Raw genomic sequence first — 16,154 nt, 5'->3', positions numbered from 1 at the left:
TCAGGAGTCTGAGGCAGGAAAATGGTGTGAACCCGGAAGGCAGAGGTTGCAGTGAGCCGAGATCGTGCCACTGCACTCCAGCCTGGGTGACAAAGCAAGACTCCGTCTCAAAAAAAAAAAAAAAATTTATCCAGGCATGGTGGTGTTCACCTGTGGTGTCAGCTACTTGGGAGGCTAAGTTGGGAAGCTAGCTTGAACCCAGTAGGTGGAGGTTGCAGTGAGCCAAGATCGTGTCATTGCAGCCTGGGGCACAGAGTGGGAATTTGTCTCAAAAAAAAAAAAAAAAAAAAAAAAGAAAGAAACAACTTAAACGTCCATGAATTGATGAATGGATAAATAAAATGTAGTATATTCACACGAAGCTAAACTTTTTTTTTTTTTGAGACAGGGCCTCACCCTGTTTCCCAGGCTGGAGTGCAGTGGTGTGATCTTAGTTCCTGGACTCAAGCAGTCCTGCCTCATCCTCCCAAGTAGCTCGGACTACAGGTTTGAGCTGCCACACATGGCTAACATTCTAAAATCTTTTGATAGAGACAGGGGTCTCCCTATGTTGCACAGGCTGGTCTTGAACTCCTGGGCTCAAGGGATCCCCCCTACCTTGTTATCCCTAAGTGCTGGGATTAAAAGTGTGAGACACCACGCCTGGTCAACAATGCAATATTACTAACCACAAAAAAGAATGAAATATTAGTATGTGGTACAATATAAATTAACCTCAAAAATAGTATGCTAAGTGAAAGAAGCCAGATACGAAAAGCCCTATATTATATGATTCAATTTATATGAAATGTCCAGAGTAGGCAAATCCACAGAGACAGAAACTGGATTAGGGATCACCAGGCACTGGGGAAAGGGAAAGTGAGGAGTGACTGCTAATGGACTTGGGGCTTCTTTTTGGGGTGATTAAAATGTTCTGGAATTAGCTGCTGGTAATGATTGCACATTATTGAACATGCTTTTATTTTATTTTACTTCATTCATTTGTTTTTTGAGACAAGGTCTGGTCCTATTGTCCAGGCTGGAGTGCCATGGCACCATCTCAGTTCACTGCAGCCTCGACCTCCTGGGCTCAAGTGATCCTCCCCCTCAGCCTCCCAAGGAGCTGGGACTACAGTCACATACCACTATGTCATGCTAATTTTTCTATTTTTTGTAGAGATGGGGTTTTGCCATGTTGCCCAGGCTGGTCTCAAACTTCTGAGCTCAAGCGACCTGCCCTCCTTGGCTTCTCAAAGTGCTGGGATTACAGGCATGAGTCACTGTACCTGGCCAAATTGTACACTTTTAAAGGTGAATTTTATGATATATGAATTATATCTGAACTTTAAAAATAATGTGCAGCAAAAAAAAAAAAAACCCCACACTCCTGCACGTAACAATGTGAACAAATATCAAAAATATAACATTAACAGAATGAATCAAGACACCAAAAACTACATAGGGATTATTCTATTTACGTGAAGCTCAAAAACGAATGTAGGTATGAGAAGTCAAAAGCGTGACTACCTTTGAAAAGAGCAGGGCACTGACCAAGGGAACACCCAGGGGGTGGTTCTGCGACTCTGGGCATGTTCTATTTGTTGATCTGGGTGGTGGCTGCACGGGTGTCTTCACGGCATGTTTTACCTCAGTAAAAAGTATATTAAACTATCAAGAGAATAAAATAAACTGGCCAGAAACGTAAGGTCTGTTTCTGCACTCTCAATTCTGTTCCACTGGTCTATATGCCTATCTTTATGCCAATAATATTCATCTTGATTATTGTAGCTTTATTTTATTTATTTATTTATTTTTTGAGACGGAGTCTTGCTCTGTCGCCCAGGCTGGAGTGCAGTGGTGTGATCTCGGCTCACTGCAAGCTCCGCCTCCCGGGTTCACGCCATTCTCCTGCCTGGTTACCAGAATACCCGTCTCTACTAAAAATACAAAAACAAAATTAGCTGGGCATGGTGGTGGGTGCCTGTAGTCCCAGCTACTCCGGAGGCTGAGGCAGGAGAATGGCATGAACCTGGGGAGGTGGAGCTTGCAGTGAGCAGAGATGGTGCCCCTGCACTCCAGCCTGGGTGACAGAGCGAGACTCCGTCTCAAAAAAAAGAAGAAAAAAGAAAAAAGAAAAGAAACTCCTGGGCTCAAGTGATCCTCTGGCCTCAGCCTCCCAAAGTGCTGGGATTACAGGCATGAGCTACTGTGCCCAGTCTGTTTTGTTGTTTAAGATTGCTCCAGATTTTCGACATACAGGATCATGTTTCTCTGCTAATAATGACTGTCTTGCTTCTTCTTTTCCTGTCTTGTGCCTTTAGCTTCCTTTTCTCACCTCCAGTACTCTGTGAAATACAAATGGTGAGAGTGATATCCTTGTCATCTTCCAAAGCTTAAGGAGGCTTTCACCATAATGCTACTGGAAAGAGGTCCCAATCCAGATTCCAAGAAAGGATTCTTGAATCTCGAGCAAGAAAGAATTTGGAGGCCTGTAATCCCAGCACTTTGAGAGGCTGAGGTGGGTGGATCACCTGAAGTCAGGAGTTCGAGACCAGCCTAATCAACATGGTGAAACCCCAACTCTACTAATGATACAAAAGTCATCCGGGCATGGTGGCACATGCCTGTGATCCCCACTACTTGGGAGGCTGAGGCTGGAGAATCGCTTGAACCCGGGAGGCGGAGGTTGCAGTGAGCCAAGATCATGCCATGGCACTCCAACCTGGGTGACAAGAGCAAAACTCCATCTCCCCCCAAAAAAAAGAATTTGGGAAGTTCATAAAGTGAAAGTAAGGTTATTAAGAAAATAAAGGAGGCCGGGCACGATGGCTGACACCTGTAATCCCAGCACTTTGGGAGGCCGAGGCGGGTGGATCATGAGGTCAGGAGATCGAGACCATCCTGGCTAACATGGTGAAACCCTGTCTCTACTAAAAATACAAAAAAATTAGCCAGGCGTGGTGGCGGGCGCCTGTAGTCCCAGCTACTCGGAGAGGCTGAGGCAGGAGAATGGCGTGAACCCGGGAGGCGGAGCTTGCAGTGAGCCGAGATTGCGCCACTGCACTCCAGCCTGGGCGACAGAGCGAGACTCCGTCTCAAAAAAAAAAAAAAAAAAAAAAGAAAATAAAGGAATAAAAGAGTGGCTACTCCACAGGGAGAACAGCCCCCAACAGCTGCCGTTGTCCATTTTTATAGTTGTTTCTTGATTCTATGCTAAACAAGGGGTGGATTATTCATCAGTTTTCCAGGAAGGGGGTGGGCAATTCTCAGAACTGAGGGTTCCTTCTTGTTTTAGACCATATGGGTAACTTCCTGGCATTGCCGTGGCATCTCTAAGCTGTCATAGTGCTTGTGGGAGTGTCTTCAGCATGCTAATACCTTATAATTAGCATATAATGAGCAGTGAGGATGACCAGAGGTAACTTTTATCGCCATCGTGGTTTTGATGGGATTTGGCCGGCTTCTTCACTGCATGCTGTCTTATCACCAAGGTGTTTATGACCTGTATCTTGGGCTGACCGATCTTATCCTGTAACTTAGAATACCCGACTTACTAGGAATGCAGCCCCGTAGGTCTCAGCCTTATTTTATTTTACCCAGCCCTTATACTAGATGGAGTCACTCTGGTTTTTATTTTTTATTTATTTATTTATTTATTTATTTTTTTTGAGACGGAGTCTCGCTCTGTCACCCAGGCTGGAGTGCAGTGGCGCGATCTCTGCTCACTGCAAGCTCCGCCTCCTGGGTTCACGCCATTCTCCTGCCTCAGCCTCTCCGAGTAGCTGGGACTACAGGCGCCCACCACCACGCCCGGCTAATTTTTTGTATTTTTAGTAGAGACAGGGTTTCACCGTGGTCTCGATCTCCTGACCTCGTGATCCGCCCGCCTCGGCCTCCCAAAGTGCTGGGATTACAAGCGTGAGCCACCGTGCCCGGCCACTCTGGTTTTTAAATGCCTCTGACAATAAGAATAATGTTCACTATAGGTCTGCTGTAAATGTACTTTATCAAATTGAGGAATTTTCCTTCTATTCTTAGTTTTTTAATTTCTTTTTTGTCATAAGAAAACATGACTTTGCCAAATGCTTTTCTGTGTCTATTACAACAATCTTGTGGGCTGGGTTGTGGGGATGGCGGAGAAATGGGGAGATGCTGGGCAAAGACTACGAAGTTTCAGTTACACTGGATGGAGAAGTTCTAAAGAGCTATTGTATAGCATGATGACTACAGGTAATAATAATGTGTTGTATTCTCAGTGAAAAGAGTCAGGCGCCAGCCTGTAATCTCAGCTACTCAGGATGCTAAGGCAAGAGAATCGCTTCAACCCGGGAGGTGGAGGTTTCAGTGAGCCCAGATTGTGCCACTGCACTCCAGCCTGGGTGACAGAGTAAGACTCCCTCTCAAAAAAAAACAATAGAGTTTGTAAGTTCATTTTGAATGAATACCTGGCATGTAGAAGGTGCTTAAATGAAGAGCAGCTAACATTTAAAAAGCATCAGGAATATTCTTATAGGATGTAGATTTTCAGATCCAAATGCCAGCAGTTCATTCTGGTCGATGAGAGGAAAATGTTTTGCATTGAGGCTTCCCAGGAAAGCAAGGACACAAGGCCACGGGGAGCAACCAAGGGCCACGACAGCTTCTGAGAAAAATAAGTTTTTAAAGAGAAGCCCCTGCCATTTGGAAGCTGACGGGCACTCACAGCCTGCTGGACATAAGCAGCCCTGCAGAATAGAGCCCTGCACAGGGCTACTTGGAGGCCAAGATTAAATTAGACCAAGTGAGGCCACTTCGTCACTGCATCTAAGCAGGGGTGGAAGCAAGCTCACTGCGCCAGCCACAAAGCACCAGACACCCAGCCCAGACAAAACCAGTGGCTGTTACTTCTTCACCAATGACAGCTGTAAAAAGCCGCTCTGGCCAGGCACGGTGGCTCACGCCTGTAATCCCAGCACTTTGGGAGGCGAAGGTGGGTGGATCACCTGAGGTCAGGAGTTTGAGACCAGCCTGGCCAACATAGTGAAACCCCATCTCTACTAAAAATACAAAAAATTAGCTGGGCGTTGTTGCAGGAATTCAGGGACCCCGAATGGAGGGACCAGCTGGAGCCGCGGCAGAGGAACATAAATTGTGAAGATTTCATGGACATTTATCAGTTCCGAAATAATACTCTTATAATTTCTTATGCCTTTATTTATTTATTTATTTATTTATTATTTTTTGAGACAGAGTCTCACTCTGTCGCCCAGGCTGGAGTGCAGTGGCAGGATCTCAGCTCACTACAAGCTCTGTCTCCTGAGTTCACGCCATTCTCCTGCCTCAGCCTCCCACGTAGCTGGGACTACAGGCGCCCGCCACGACGCCTGGCTAATTTTTTGTATTTTTAGTAGAGATGGGGTTTCACCATGTTGGCCAGGATGGTCTTGATCTCCTGACCTTGTGATCCGCCCACCTCGGCCTCCCAAAGTGCTGGGATTACAGGCATGAGCCACCGCGCCCGGCCGAAAGAAACCTTTATTTATTTATTTATTTATTTTATTTATTTATTTTTTTGAGACGGAGTCTCACTCTGTCGCCCAGGCTGGAGTGCAGTGGCGCAATCTCGGCTCACTGCAGGCTCCACCCCCGGGGTTCACGCCATTCTCCTGCCTCAGCCTCTCTGAGTAGCTGAGACTACAGGCACCCGCCACCACGCCCAGCTAATTTTTTTGTATTTTTAGTAGAGACGGGGTTTCACCGTGGTCTCAATCTCCTGACCTCGTGATCCGCCTGCCTCGGCCTCCCAAAGTGCTGGGATTACAAGCGTAAGCCACCGCGCCTGGCCAAAACCCTTCTTTTAAATCAGTCTTCCAGGGCTAGGAAAGTCTTCTGAAAATCCCGGTACAAAGAAATTTGCACAAAGATAAGCCTCCATGTATTGCTAACTGTAATAACTTTGGTCCTGGTGCAGGAAGAACCAAGAAGATCAATGGAGTGGAACTGAATCAATAAACAGACTCAAATGTATTTGGGAATTGAGCACATGGTAATGGTGGAGTTTCAATGGAGTGAATAGAGTTACCTATATAATAGAAAACCAAGTCAAAAGTAAGAAAAATTAATGGTGGAGATAATTTTGTTTTTACCCAAAAATAAAAAATAAAAGCCGGGCACAGTGGCTCATGCCTGTAATCCCAGCACTTTGGGAGGCTGAGGCAGGAGAATTGCTTGAACTCAGGAGGCCGTGGTTGCAGTGAGCCAAGATCGTGCCACTGCAGTCCAGCCTGGACGACACAGCAAGACCCTGTCTCAAAAAAATAAAATACAATAAAAATTAAAAATAAAAAAAAATAAGGAAAGTGAGACTGCATGGGACTGGAGGGAGAGGTGGGTTAGAGCAAGTTTGGTTTTTTCCCTTCCCTTGGTCAGCAAAGTACCCTCCAGCCAAAGCCAGCTTGCAACCGATTTCTCTCCTGCCCAGCGAGCTAAGAACACTTTTTACTGGTTAAAAAAATAAAAAGAATAATATTTCTTTTTTTTTTTTTTTTTTTTTTGAGACGGAGTCTTGCTCTGTCGCCCAGGCTGGAGTGCAGTGGCGCGATCTCGGCTCACTGCAAGCTCTGCCTCCCGGGTTCACGCCATTCTCCTGCCTCAGCCTCTCCGAGTAGCTGGGACTACAGGCGCCCGTCACCACGCCCGGCTAATTTTTTTTGTATTTTTAGTAGAGACGGGGTTTCACCGTGGTCTCGATCTCCTGACCTCGTGATCCGCCCGCCTCGGCCTCCCAAAGTGCTGGGATTACAAGCGTGAGCCACCGCGCCCGGCCAAAAGAATAATATTTCATGATATGTAAAAATTAGATGAAATTCAAACGTTGGTGTCTGTGAGTCAAGTCCCATTGGCACACACGTCCCGTTGGCACATGGCCCCTCCCTCTCGTTATGTGTCACCTTTGCTGGCTTTGGCACCAAAAGGGCAGACGTGGGTACTTCCGACAAAAAGATTCCATACGTGGCCCTTGCGGAGAAAGCGTGCAGACCCCTGCTTTAGAGAGAGGAGGTATGAGATTTTAGGCTTTGGTGTGGGTGGCTGGGGAGGTCCCCTGGTTCAGGAAATGGTGATTCCAAGGGTGGTTGCTGTCTGGGTGCCGGTGCTGTCCTCCTCCTCTGTCCACCCCATACCTAATGCATTCTGAGCGCTCACTGGGCAGTCAGTGCAGGGCGGGACAACAGTCACAGGCTGCTTCCCAAGACATACAGTCACGGGCCCCTTAACAACAAGGATGCGTTCTGAGAAACGGTCGTTAGGTGGTTCTTGGCATGAACATCACAGAATGCACTCACAGAAGCCTAGACGGTGTACTTCCTGCATCCCTAGGCTGGGTGGCATAGCCCGTCACTCCCATGAGTGATGTCTGTGCTACGACAGTACCACAGCTATGACATCACTAGGCCATAGGAGTTTTTCAGCTAAGTCATAGCCATGGGACCACCAGTGTGTATGTGTCCCTCCTTGTCTGGAAGGTCACTGTGCAGTGCATGACAGCACTGCCATGTCAGTGGGTGCCTTGCTGGACCATCTCCTGCCCCTGCCCACTCTGTCTGCCACCTTCCAGCAGCTCCCCGCCCTAAAGCCATCCTGTTGCTGCTTTTCTGCCATTTCTTCCTCTGTGCACTACCCAAACTCCACAGGGACTGCTGCTTGCTTGACATGCATTCTGGAGCCTTCTGGGATCCTGTCCCAGTGCCCCCGAGCAGAAGTGGAAAGCAAGGGTCACCACAGCCCAGGTGCTGCCTCTGTCCACGCCCTCTGTCCAGGTCGACAGGCATCTTCCCCTCCCCAGGGGGAGTGCAGGCTCCAGATCAGTTTCTGTCTCCCCAGCTGAGAGCCTTTGTCTTGGTTCAGGTTACTATAACACAATACCATATGCTGGGCTGCTCTAACAGTGAACTTTGATTTCTCACAGTTTTGCAGGCTGGACGTCTAGATCAGGGTGCAGCACAGTGGAGTTCCTGGTAAGGCTCCTCTTCCTGATTTCTGCCCAGCTGACTTCTCACTCTATCCCCACGAGAGAGGGAGAGGAACCAGCTCTCAAACCAGTTCTGTCTCCCCATGAATCTGAGAGTGCGCTGAGGCCAGGAATCTTTGTCCCCTTAGCACCTAGACAGGATGTGGGACAGGAGTTAGGCACATAAATAAATGAATGAATAAATGAATGAATGAAAAGACAATATATGATTGGTAAGAATCCTTCATTCATTCCACAAGCCAACCCTGCACAGTCCTCACTCTCAGCTGGGGACATCCATTGCAAAAGTTCAATCACCTCTGGCCCTGGCCAGTCCAAGTGGCACCTCGACTGTCACCAACCTGTCCCCTGACAGTGCCCTGGATGAGGCCATCAGCACCTCCCTCCTGACTCACAAGCGTGGGGCTCTTCTAGCAGCCCTACCTGGCTACTCTTGGAGCTGTGGGGCTTTTGTCTCCGAAAGTCACTCACTCATTTATCGAAAGGGGACTTCATGTTCCACCCTTGACCCACAACTCTTTTGTACTATTTGCAAGACTCTGAGGCTTTTCTTTCTTTTCTTTTCTTTTTTTTTTTTTGAGACAGGGTTTCACTCTTGTTGCCCAGGCTGGAGTGCAGTGGCATGATCTCAGCTCACTGCAACCTCTGTCTCCCAGGTTGAAGTGATTCTCCTGCCTCAGCCTCCTGAGTAGCTGGGATTACAGGCATCTGCCACCACGCCTGGCTAATTTTTTGTATTTTTAGTAGAGACTGGGTTTCACCATGTTGGTCAGGCTGGTCTTGAACTCCTGGCCTCCAGTGATCCACCTGCCTCAGCCTCCCAAAGTGCTGAGATTACAGGTGTGAGCCACCGCGCCCAGCTGAGTCTGAGCCCTTTTAAAGATGGGTGGCCATGGACTACCAGTCTGGTGAATGCTGTGGACTCCTTCTCAGAATAATGCTTTCGTTCTGTTTGTTTTTGGTTTTGGTTTTGGTTTTTTGAGACAGTGTCTTTCTCTGTTGCTAAGGCTGGAGAGCAGTGGTAAGAACCTAGCTCACTGCAGCCATGACCTCCTGGGCTAAAGGGATCCTCACACCTCAGCCTCTCAAGTAGCTGGGGCTACAGGTGCATGCCACCATTTCTGGCTAATATTTTGCATTTTTTGTAGAGATGGGGTCTCCCTATGTTGCCCTTGCTGGTCTCAAACTCCTGGCCTCAAGCGATTCAAATATCTTGGCCTCCCAAATAGCTGGAATTACAGCGGTGAGTCACACCACCAGGCCAATTACCATAACTTTTAAGTACTAATGAGCATAAGTGATATTTCAAAGTGCCTACAAGAACTATGATTTGATATGTGATATGAATGGATCTGCGATTTCTTTGTGTGTTGTTGGTTTTTGAGACAGAGTCTGCCTCTGCTGCCCAGGCTGGAGTGCAGTGGCACAACCCTTGGTTCACTGCAGCCTCCACCTCTGGGGCTCCTGAGATCCCGCCTCAGCCGCATCTGTGATTTCCATTAGCAATAAAGGTCCTGTTAATTCCACTGTGGATTGTAGCCTCCTTTCAGAATGGAAAACCCTGTTTCAGTTCGTGATTAGGAAAAATACGGGTTCTGCTATTGTTCCCACCCAGGTTCACAGACCTCCTCTTATCCCCGCCCCCTAGGAAAGGGAATCTTCTGGCCTTCTTGGGGCTAGGCCTTCACCTCCGCCTACAGGCAGGAGATGGCGCCAACAGCAAGAGGTTCCTACTGACTGTGGCCTAGAATCAGGTCAAGTGGCAGCATAGGTAGACGTGCAAGCAGGGACTAAGTCCGCGGATGTGACTGGCATGAGGTGGGCATGACTGTGCTACGAGCATAACTAAGAACATCTTCATCTAAGTGAGCGGGTGTTTTATGAAAGAGGGTGCACTAAGATGGGAAATCATCCATAGCATCCACTAAAAGAGGGTTTGAGGCCTTAAGTCTGTGCACACATCCGCCCACGGTGTCCGGGGAGAGAGTGCGAAGCGCCGGGTCCCTGCCAAGGTGCAGTTCCTGGAGGAGGCCCTCAGGCTCTCAGGACAGTGGGTGCTGGGACTCCAAATTCTCCTTCTGCTTTTCCCCTGGTCTCCTGGCACCCGTGGCAAGCGTCTCTCCTGTTGTTGTTTTTATAAATAGAAACAAGGTCTCATTATGTTGCCCAGGCTGGTCTCAAACACCTGAACTCAATCAATCCACCCACCTCTGCCTCCCAAAAGTTCTGGGACTTCAGGTGTGAGCCGACGCACCCAGCCCTGTTCTATTTCTGATTATAATCCTGAGCTTTCTCCATGTGTCCCTTTAAGCTTGGCTAATGGGGCTGAGCACATAAGAAGGAGCTTCCAGACTTGGAAGGCTGAGGCGGGAGGATCGCCGGAGCCCGGCAGTTGCAGACTAGCCTGTACAACGTACGCAGACCCCATCTCTACTAAAACATAGAAGAATAAAAATCAGCCAGGCGTGGTGGCCTATGCCTGTCGTCCCAGCTACTTGGGAGGCTGAGGTAAGAGACTCATTTGAGCCTAGGAGGTGGAGGCTGCAGTGAGCCGTGATCGCACCACTGCACTCCAGCCTAGGTGACAGAGGGAAACGTCTTGAACAAAAGGAAGAAAAGAAAGAAAAGGAAACTTTCATGCCCAATATGGTGACATAAGGGGTCATGGGAGACCGGACGAGAGGATGTGGCAGCGACCGCAGGGAAAGGAGACGGCGGCAGCGGAACTGTCTGGGGTTGACGGGGGGCCTGGGGGTGGAACAGCAGGGACGCGCTGGCACCGTTTTCTGAGAGGGGACGTTCGGGAGAAGCTGCTTGGGGAATGGGAGGCCATGAGTTCGGGAGTGGAGATGGAGCTTCAGGGCCTGGAGAAACTGGAGTGGAAGTGACAGAGGAAGTATCCGTATCGTATCCTCGGTTTGCCCAGCAGATGTCTGTGCCGCCGTGTTTACCGCAGCGCTGTTGACAACAGCCCAGATCTGCGAGCACAGTAAGCGGCCGTCGGTGAAGGAGCGGGTGGAGACAACGAGGTGGATGCGCACAGCAGAGCACCACTCAGCCGCAAAAAGAAGAGAAGCCTGGCCGGGCGCGGTGGCTCACGCCTGTAATGCCAGCACTTTAGGAGGCCGAGGAGGGCGGATCACGAGGTCAGGAGATCGAGACCAGCCTGACCAACATAGTGAAACCCCGTCTTTACTAAAAATACAAAAATTAGCCAGGCGTGGTAGCGGGCGCCTATAGTCCCAGCTCCTTGGGAGGCTGAGGGAGGAGAATTGCTTGAACCTGGGAGGCGGAGGTTGCAGTGAGCCGAGATCACGCCACTGCACTCCAGCCTGGCGACAGAGCGAGATTCCGTCTAAAAAAAAAAAAATGGCTAGAAGTTAAAACAAATAAATAAATGGTCACTACCAAATGTTGCCAGGGAGGTAGTAACCAAAAAGCTTGTATATTGATGATAGGAGAAAAATAGTACAACCACTTTGGGCAAAAGTTTTTTATCCAACTAAACGTACCAATTTTCTGTGACCGACAATTCTACTCCTAGGCATTTATTAAGAGTCTATATCTACGCAGACTGTACACAAATGTTCATTGCAGCGTTATGTATAATTACAAAAAAAAAAAAAAAAAAAAAAAACCAGAGCAAGCCCAGATATCTATAAACAAGAAATGGATTAATCGTGGAATATTACTCAGCAACTAATAGGAACAAACTGCTGATGAACTCAACAACGTAGAGTAATCTCAAAAACATTACGCTGAGCGAATGAAGCCTTACACCAGAGTAAGTGGGAATATAAATAGCTGTAAATTGGCAGTGATACAAGAGATAGAAATTATTTGGACAGATAGCAAGGGCAACAGAGTCCTCAGTGGAATTTACCTTTTTGTGTGTGTGTGTGAGATAGAGTCTCCCTTTGTCGCCCACGCTGGAGGCTGGAGTGCAGGGGCACGACCTCGGCTCACTGCAAGCTCCGCCTCCCGGGTTCACGCCATTCTCCTGCCTCAGCCTCTCCGAGTAGCTGGGACTACAGGCGCCCGCCAACACGCTGGGCTAATTTTTTTTTGTATTTTTAGTAGAGACGAGGTTTCATCGTGTTAGCCAGGACGGTCTCGATCTCTTGACCTCGTGATCCGCCCGTCTCGGCCACCCAAAGTGCTGGGATTACAGGTGTGAGCTGCTGCGCCCGGCCAACTAATCTTTTAACAAAAAGCAACCCAAAGTCATTTCTTTTCTAACAAAAAGCAGCCTGAAAATTGGAGTTGCAAACGTAGATAGGCAAGCTGGAAGTTTGCACGGGTGAATGCCGGCAGCTGTGCCAATAGAAAACGGCTACCTGGGACCAGGTACGTGCAACATGGAGGCTCCATCTTCCTTTTTTTTTTCTTTTTTCACCACCTGTAAAGAAACAGGCAACACGGCCCGGGCCAGGTAGAGAACCATCTGCATAATAAAAGATTGGGGTTGGGGGCGGCCAGCTTTTCTCCCCCTACTAAAATGACACCTAGCCCTAGTCAGTTTTTCTCGCCTTATGCAAATGAAACAGCTGATCCGACCAATCTTCGCGGCTCTATATAAATGGGACACCGCCTCCTCAAGCTCTTCTATAAAATCTGCCGCATTTCACCGCAAAACCGGCAACCCATTTCTCCAAGAGACCCCTGTCTGCTACCGAGAGCTCTTCTCCTCTTCCTGTCGCCTATTTAAACTTCAGCTCTAAAGCCCACCCTTTATGTATCTGCAGTCTATTTTTCCATGGCCATCAGACAACGGGTATTTACTCCAGAAAATGACACTTCAGTAATTTTCTGACACTTTCCGGAGAGTAATTTGCCTATGTGTACCTTTAAAAGCCCCAGAATTGGGCCGGGCGCGGTGGCTCAGCCTGTAATCCCATCACTTTGGGAGGCCAAGGCGGGTGGATCATGAGGTCAGCAGTTCAAGGCCAGCCTGGCCAAGATGGTAAAACTCCGTCTCTACTAAAAATACAAAAATTGCCAGGCGTGGTGGCGGGCAACTGTAATCCCAGCTACTCGGAAGGCTGAGGCAGAGAATTGCTTGAACCAGGAGACGGAGGTTGCAGTGAGCAGAGATCATGCCACTGCACTCCAGCCTGGGCGACTGAGACTCCGTCTCAAAAAAAAAAAAAAAAAAAGTTACAAAATTGGGCGGGTGCATAGACTCACGCCTGTAATCCCAGCTACTTGGGAGGCTGAGGCAGGAGAATCGCTTGAACCTGGGAAGCGGAGGTTGCAGTGAGCGGAGATCATGCCATTGCACTCCAGTCTGGCGACAGAGCGAGACTCCATCTCAAAAAAAGAAAAAAACATATATAATTTTAGCCCATTGACTACACTAGATATTTATTTCTCTGTATAATCATTATGATGTTATACAGAGATTGAGCCACAAGGATAATCTTGCAATGGGGGAAAAAAATCTGACTCTAAATGTTCAACAACAGTGGCTGCTTAGATATCTAGAGTTCTTCCAAACACTGGAACAATAAAAATGGTGTTATGGGCTGTTTTCTTCTTCCCCCTGATACCAGTCCTGCTCCGGTCTGGTTGTGGTATACAGGGAGTTCCGGCAGGCCCAGGTCCCCGCTCCTCCTGCAGCCCTGGGCCGGAGGTCCGCTGCGCCTGGGGCTGCAAGACCTGCGCGCCGAGATCCCGGGGCGAGGGACACTGGGCAGCGCGATCCGCACAGCGCCAAGCCTGCATCGCGCACTCGCCAGGACCAGAGCCGCGCCGCGGTGGAGCCCTGAGCGCCCCCAAGTGGTCACGTGTGCAGCAGCGACCCAAGAATTTGGAAAGAGTCCCGGAAAACTGCAATCCTCATAGAGCATCTGAAGGTTCTTGGAGGGAGCTGTGAACGGTTAACAAAAAGCACGGCCGTAGGGTCCACTGGTGGCGTTCTGAAGGGCGACCCCTCCTCTACCCCCGCGTGGCCTATGGCTCTTTGTTTAGTTTCATAAAAGCGAAAAATAAAATGTAGAAATGAGTGGCATCACAGTACATTTGTTGAGTATTTTTTCTTTTTCTTTTTTCTATGGAATCTTTCCAGCGAAGTTAAGTATTTTTTAAAAGGCAAGTTACAAAACACAGTGCAAAGTATTCTTATTAAAACATAGCTCGGGACCGGGCGCGGTGGCTCACGCCTGTAATCCCAGCACTCTGGGAGGCCGAGGCGGGCGGATCACGCGGTCAGACGATCCTGGCTAACACGGTGAAACCCTGTCTCTACTAAAAATACAAAAAATTAGCCGGGCGAGGTGGTGGGCGCCTGTAGTCCCAGCTATGCGGGAGGCTGAGGCAGGAGAATGGCGTGAACCCCGGGGGGCGGAGCCTGCAGTGAGCCGAGATCGCGCCACTGCACTCCAGCCTGGGCGACAGAGCGAGACTCCGTCTCAAAAAACAAAACAAAACAAAACAAAACAAAAAAAACAAAACAAACAAACAAAAAAAAGAGCTCGGCCAGGCGCGGTGGCTCACTCCCGTAATCCCAGCAGTTTGTGAGGCCTAGGCAAGAGGAGTTCGAGATCAACCTGGGCAATATGGTGAAAAGCGTCTCTACAAAAAATACCAAAATTAGCCAGGCGTGGTGGTACGCACCCGTGGTTCTAGCTGCTCCGGAGCCTGCAGTGGGAGAATCGCTGGAGCCCAGGAGGTCGAGACTGCAGTGAGCTGTGTTTGTGCCACTACACTCCAACCTGCGTGACAGAGCAAGACCCCGTTTGAAAAATAAATAAATACGTAAATAAATAAGTAAATAACATAGCTCGTCGAGCTGAGTAGGGTGGCACAGGCCTGTAATCCCAGCTACTCAGTGTCAGGCCTCTGAGCCCAAGCCAAGCCATCGCATCCCCTGTGACTTGCACGTATACATCCAGATGGCCTGAAGTAACTGAAGATCCACAAAAGAAGTAAAAATAGCCTTAACTGATGACATTCCACCATTGTGACTTGTTCCTGCCCCACCCTAACTGATCAATGTACTTTGTAATCTCCCCCACCCTCAAGAAGGTTCTTTGTAATTCTCCCTACCCTTGAGAATGTACTTTGAGAGGGGGCGGTGCTCACGTTGTAATCCCACTTGGCCGAGCCATCCAGTCAGGAACGGAACGGTACCGTCTCTACTAAATACAAAAATTAGCCTTGCCGCCTTATCCCAGCTACTGGAGAGCTGAGCAGAGAATGGCGTGAACCCGGGAGGCGGAGCTTGCAGTGAGCCGAGATTGCGCCACTGCACTCCAGCCTGGGCGACAGAGCGAGACTCCGTCTCAAAAAAAAAAAAAAAAAAAAAAAAAAAAAAAAAAAAGAATGTACTTTGAGAGATCCACCCCCTGCCCCCCAAAACATTGCTCCTAACTCCACCGCCTATCCCAAAACCTATAAGAACTAACGATAATCCACCACCCTTTGCTGACTCTCTTTTCGGACTTAGCCCGCCTGCACCCAGGTGATTAAAAGCTTTATTGCTCACACAAAGCCTGTTTGCTGGTCTCTTCACACGGAGGCGCATGAAACTCAGGAGGCTGAGGCGGGAGGATGGATCGAGCCCAGGAGGTTGAGCCCAGCTTGGGCTAAACTGCGTAAACCACCCCCCAACCCTCGCCTCAAAAATATATATATACATATAAATATAAGGCAAATAAGTTAAAGTATCCATGAAAATAGTCTTAAAAGCTCTAAAACAAAATAATAGCAATATGTGTGGCGTGGTTGAGGGCGCTTTCTATGTTCTTTAAGCTCATGTACCCTATTTTTTCTTCTCAGGTGTGTCTAATTATTCCATAGTAAGCACATGTTAATGAAAAAGGTTTAGTGTCTAAACACACAAATAGGGAATCCGCAGGAACTGAAAAAGCAGGCTGGAGGAACAGAACAGAGCCTGGCACGTGCTCCGGGAGCGCCTCGGGGGCTGAGCTCTGGTAGAGGCGGCCTCTGTCTCCTGATCACTCTGCAACTGGCGTGCCCACCTAGCCTGAGGATGCCAAGTGGACACAGGAAGCCAGCGTGGCCACACGGCAAGGAGGAAGCACAGGACCCCCCTCATCCCATCTCGGGGGCTTCTTTCAACAAGTTACAAATACAAAGACAGGTAAGGAACTTGGAAAGCCTGTCCTGCTGGGAGGCTCTATCACATTTGGTTCTTAGGCCTGAA

The sequence above is a fragment of the Nomascus leucogenys genome, chromosome 2 (assembly GCF_006542625.1).
Source record: "Nomascus leucogenys isolate Asia chromosome 2, Asia_NLE_v1, whole genome shotgun sequence".
Classification (NCBI taxonomy): domain Eukaryota; kingdom Metazoa; phylum Chordata; class Mammalia; order Primates; family Hylobatidae; genus Nomascus; species Nomascus leucogenys.
This window is presented reverse-complemented; position numbering follows the sequence as displayed.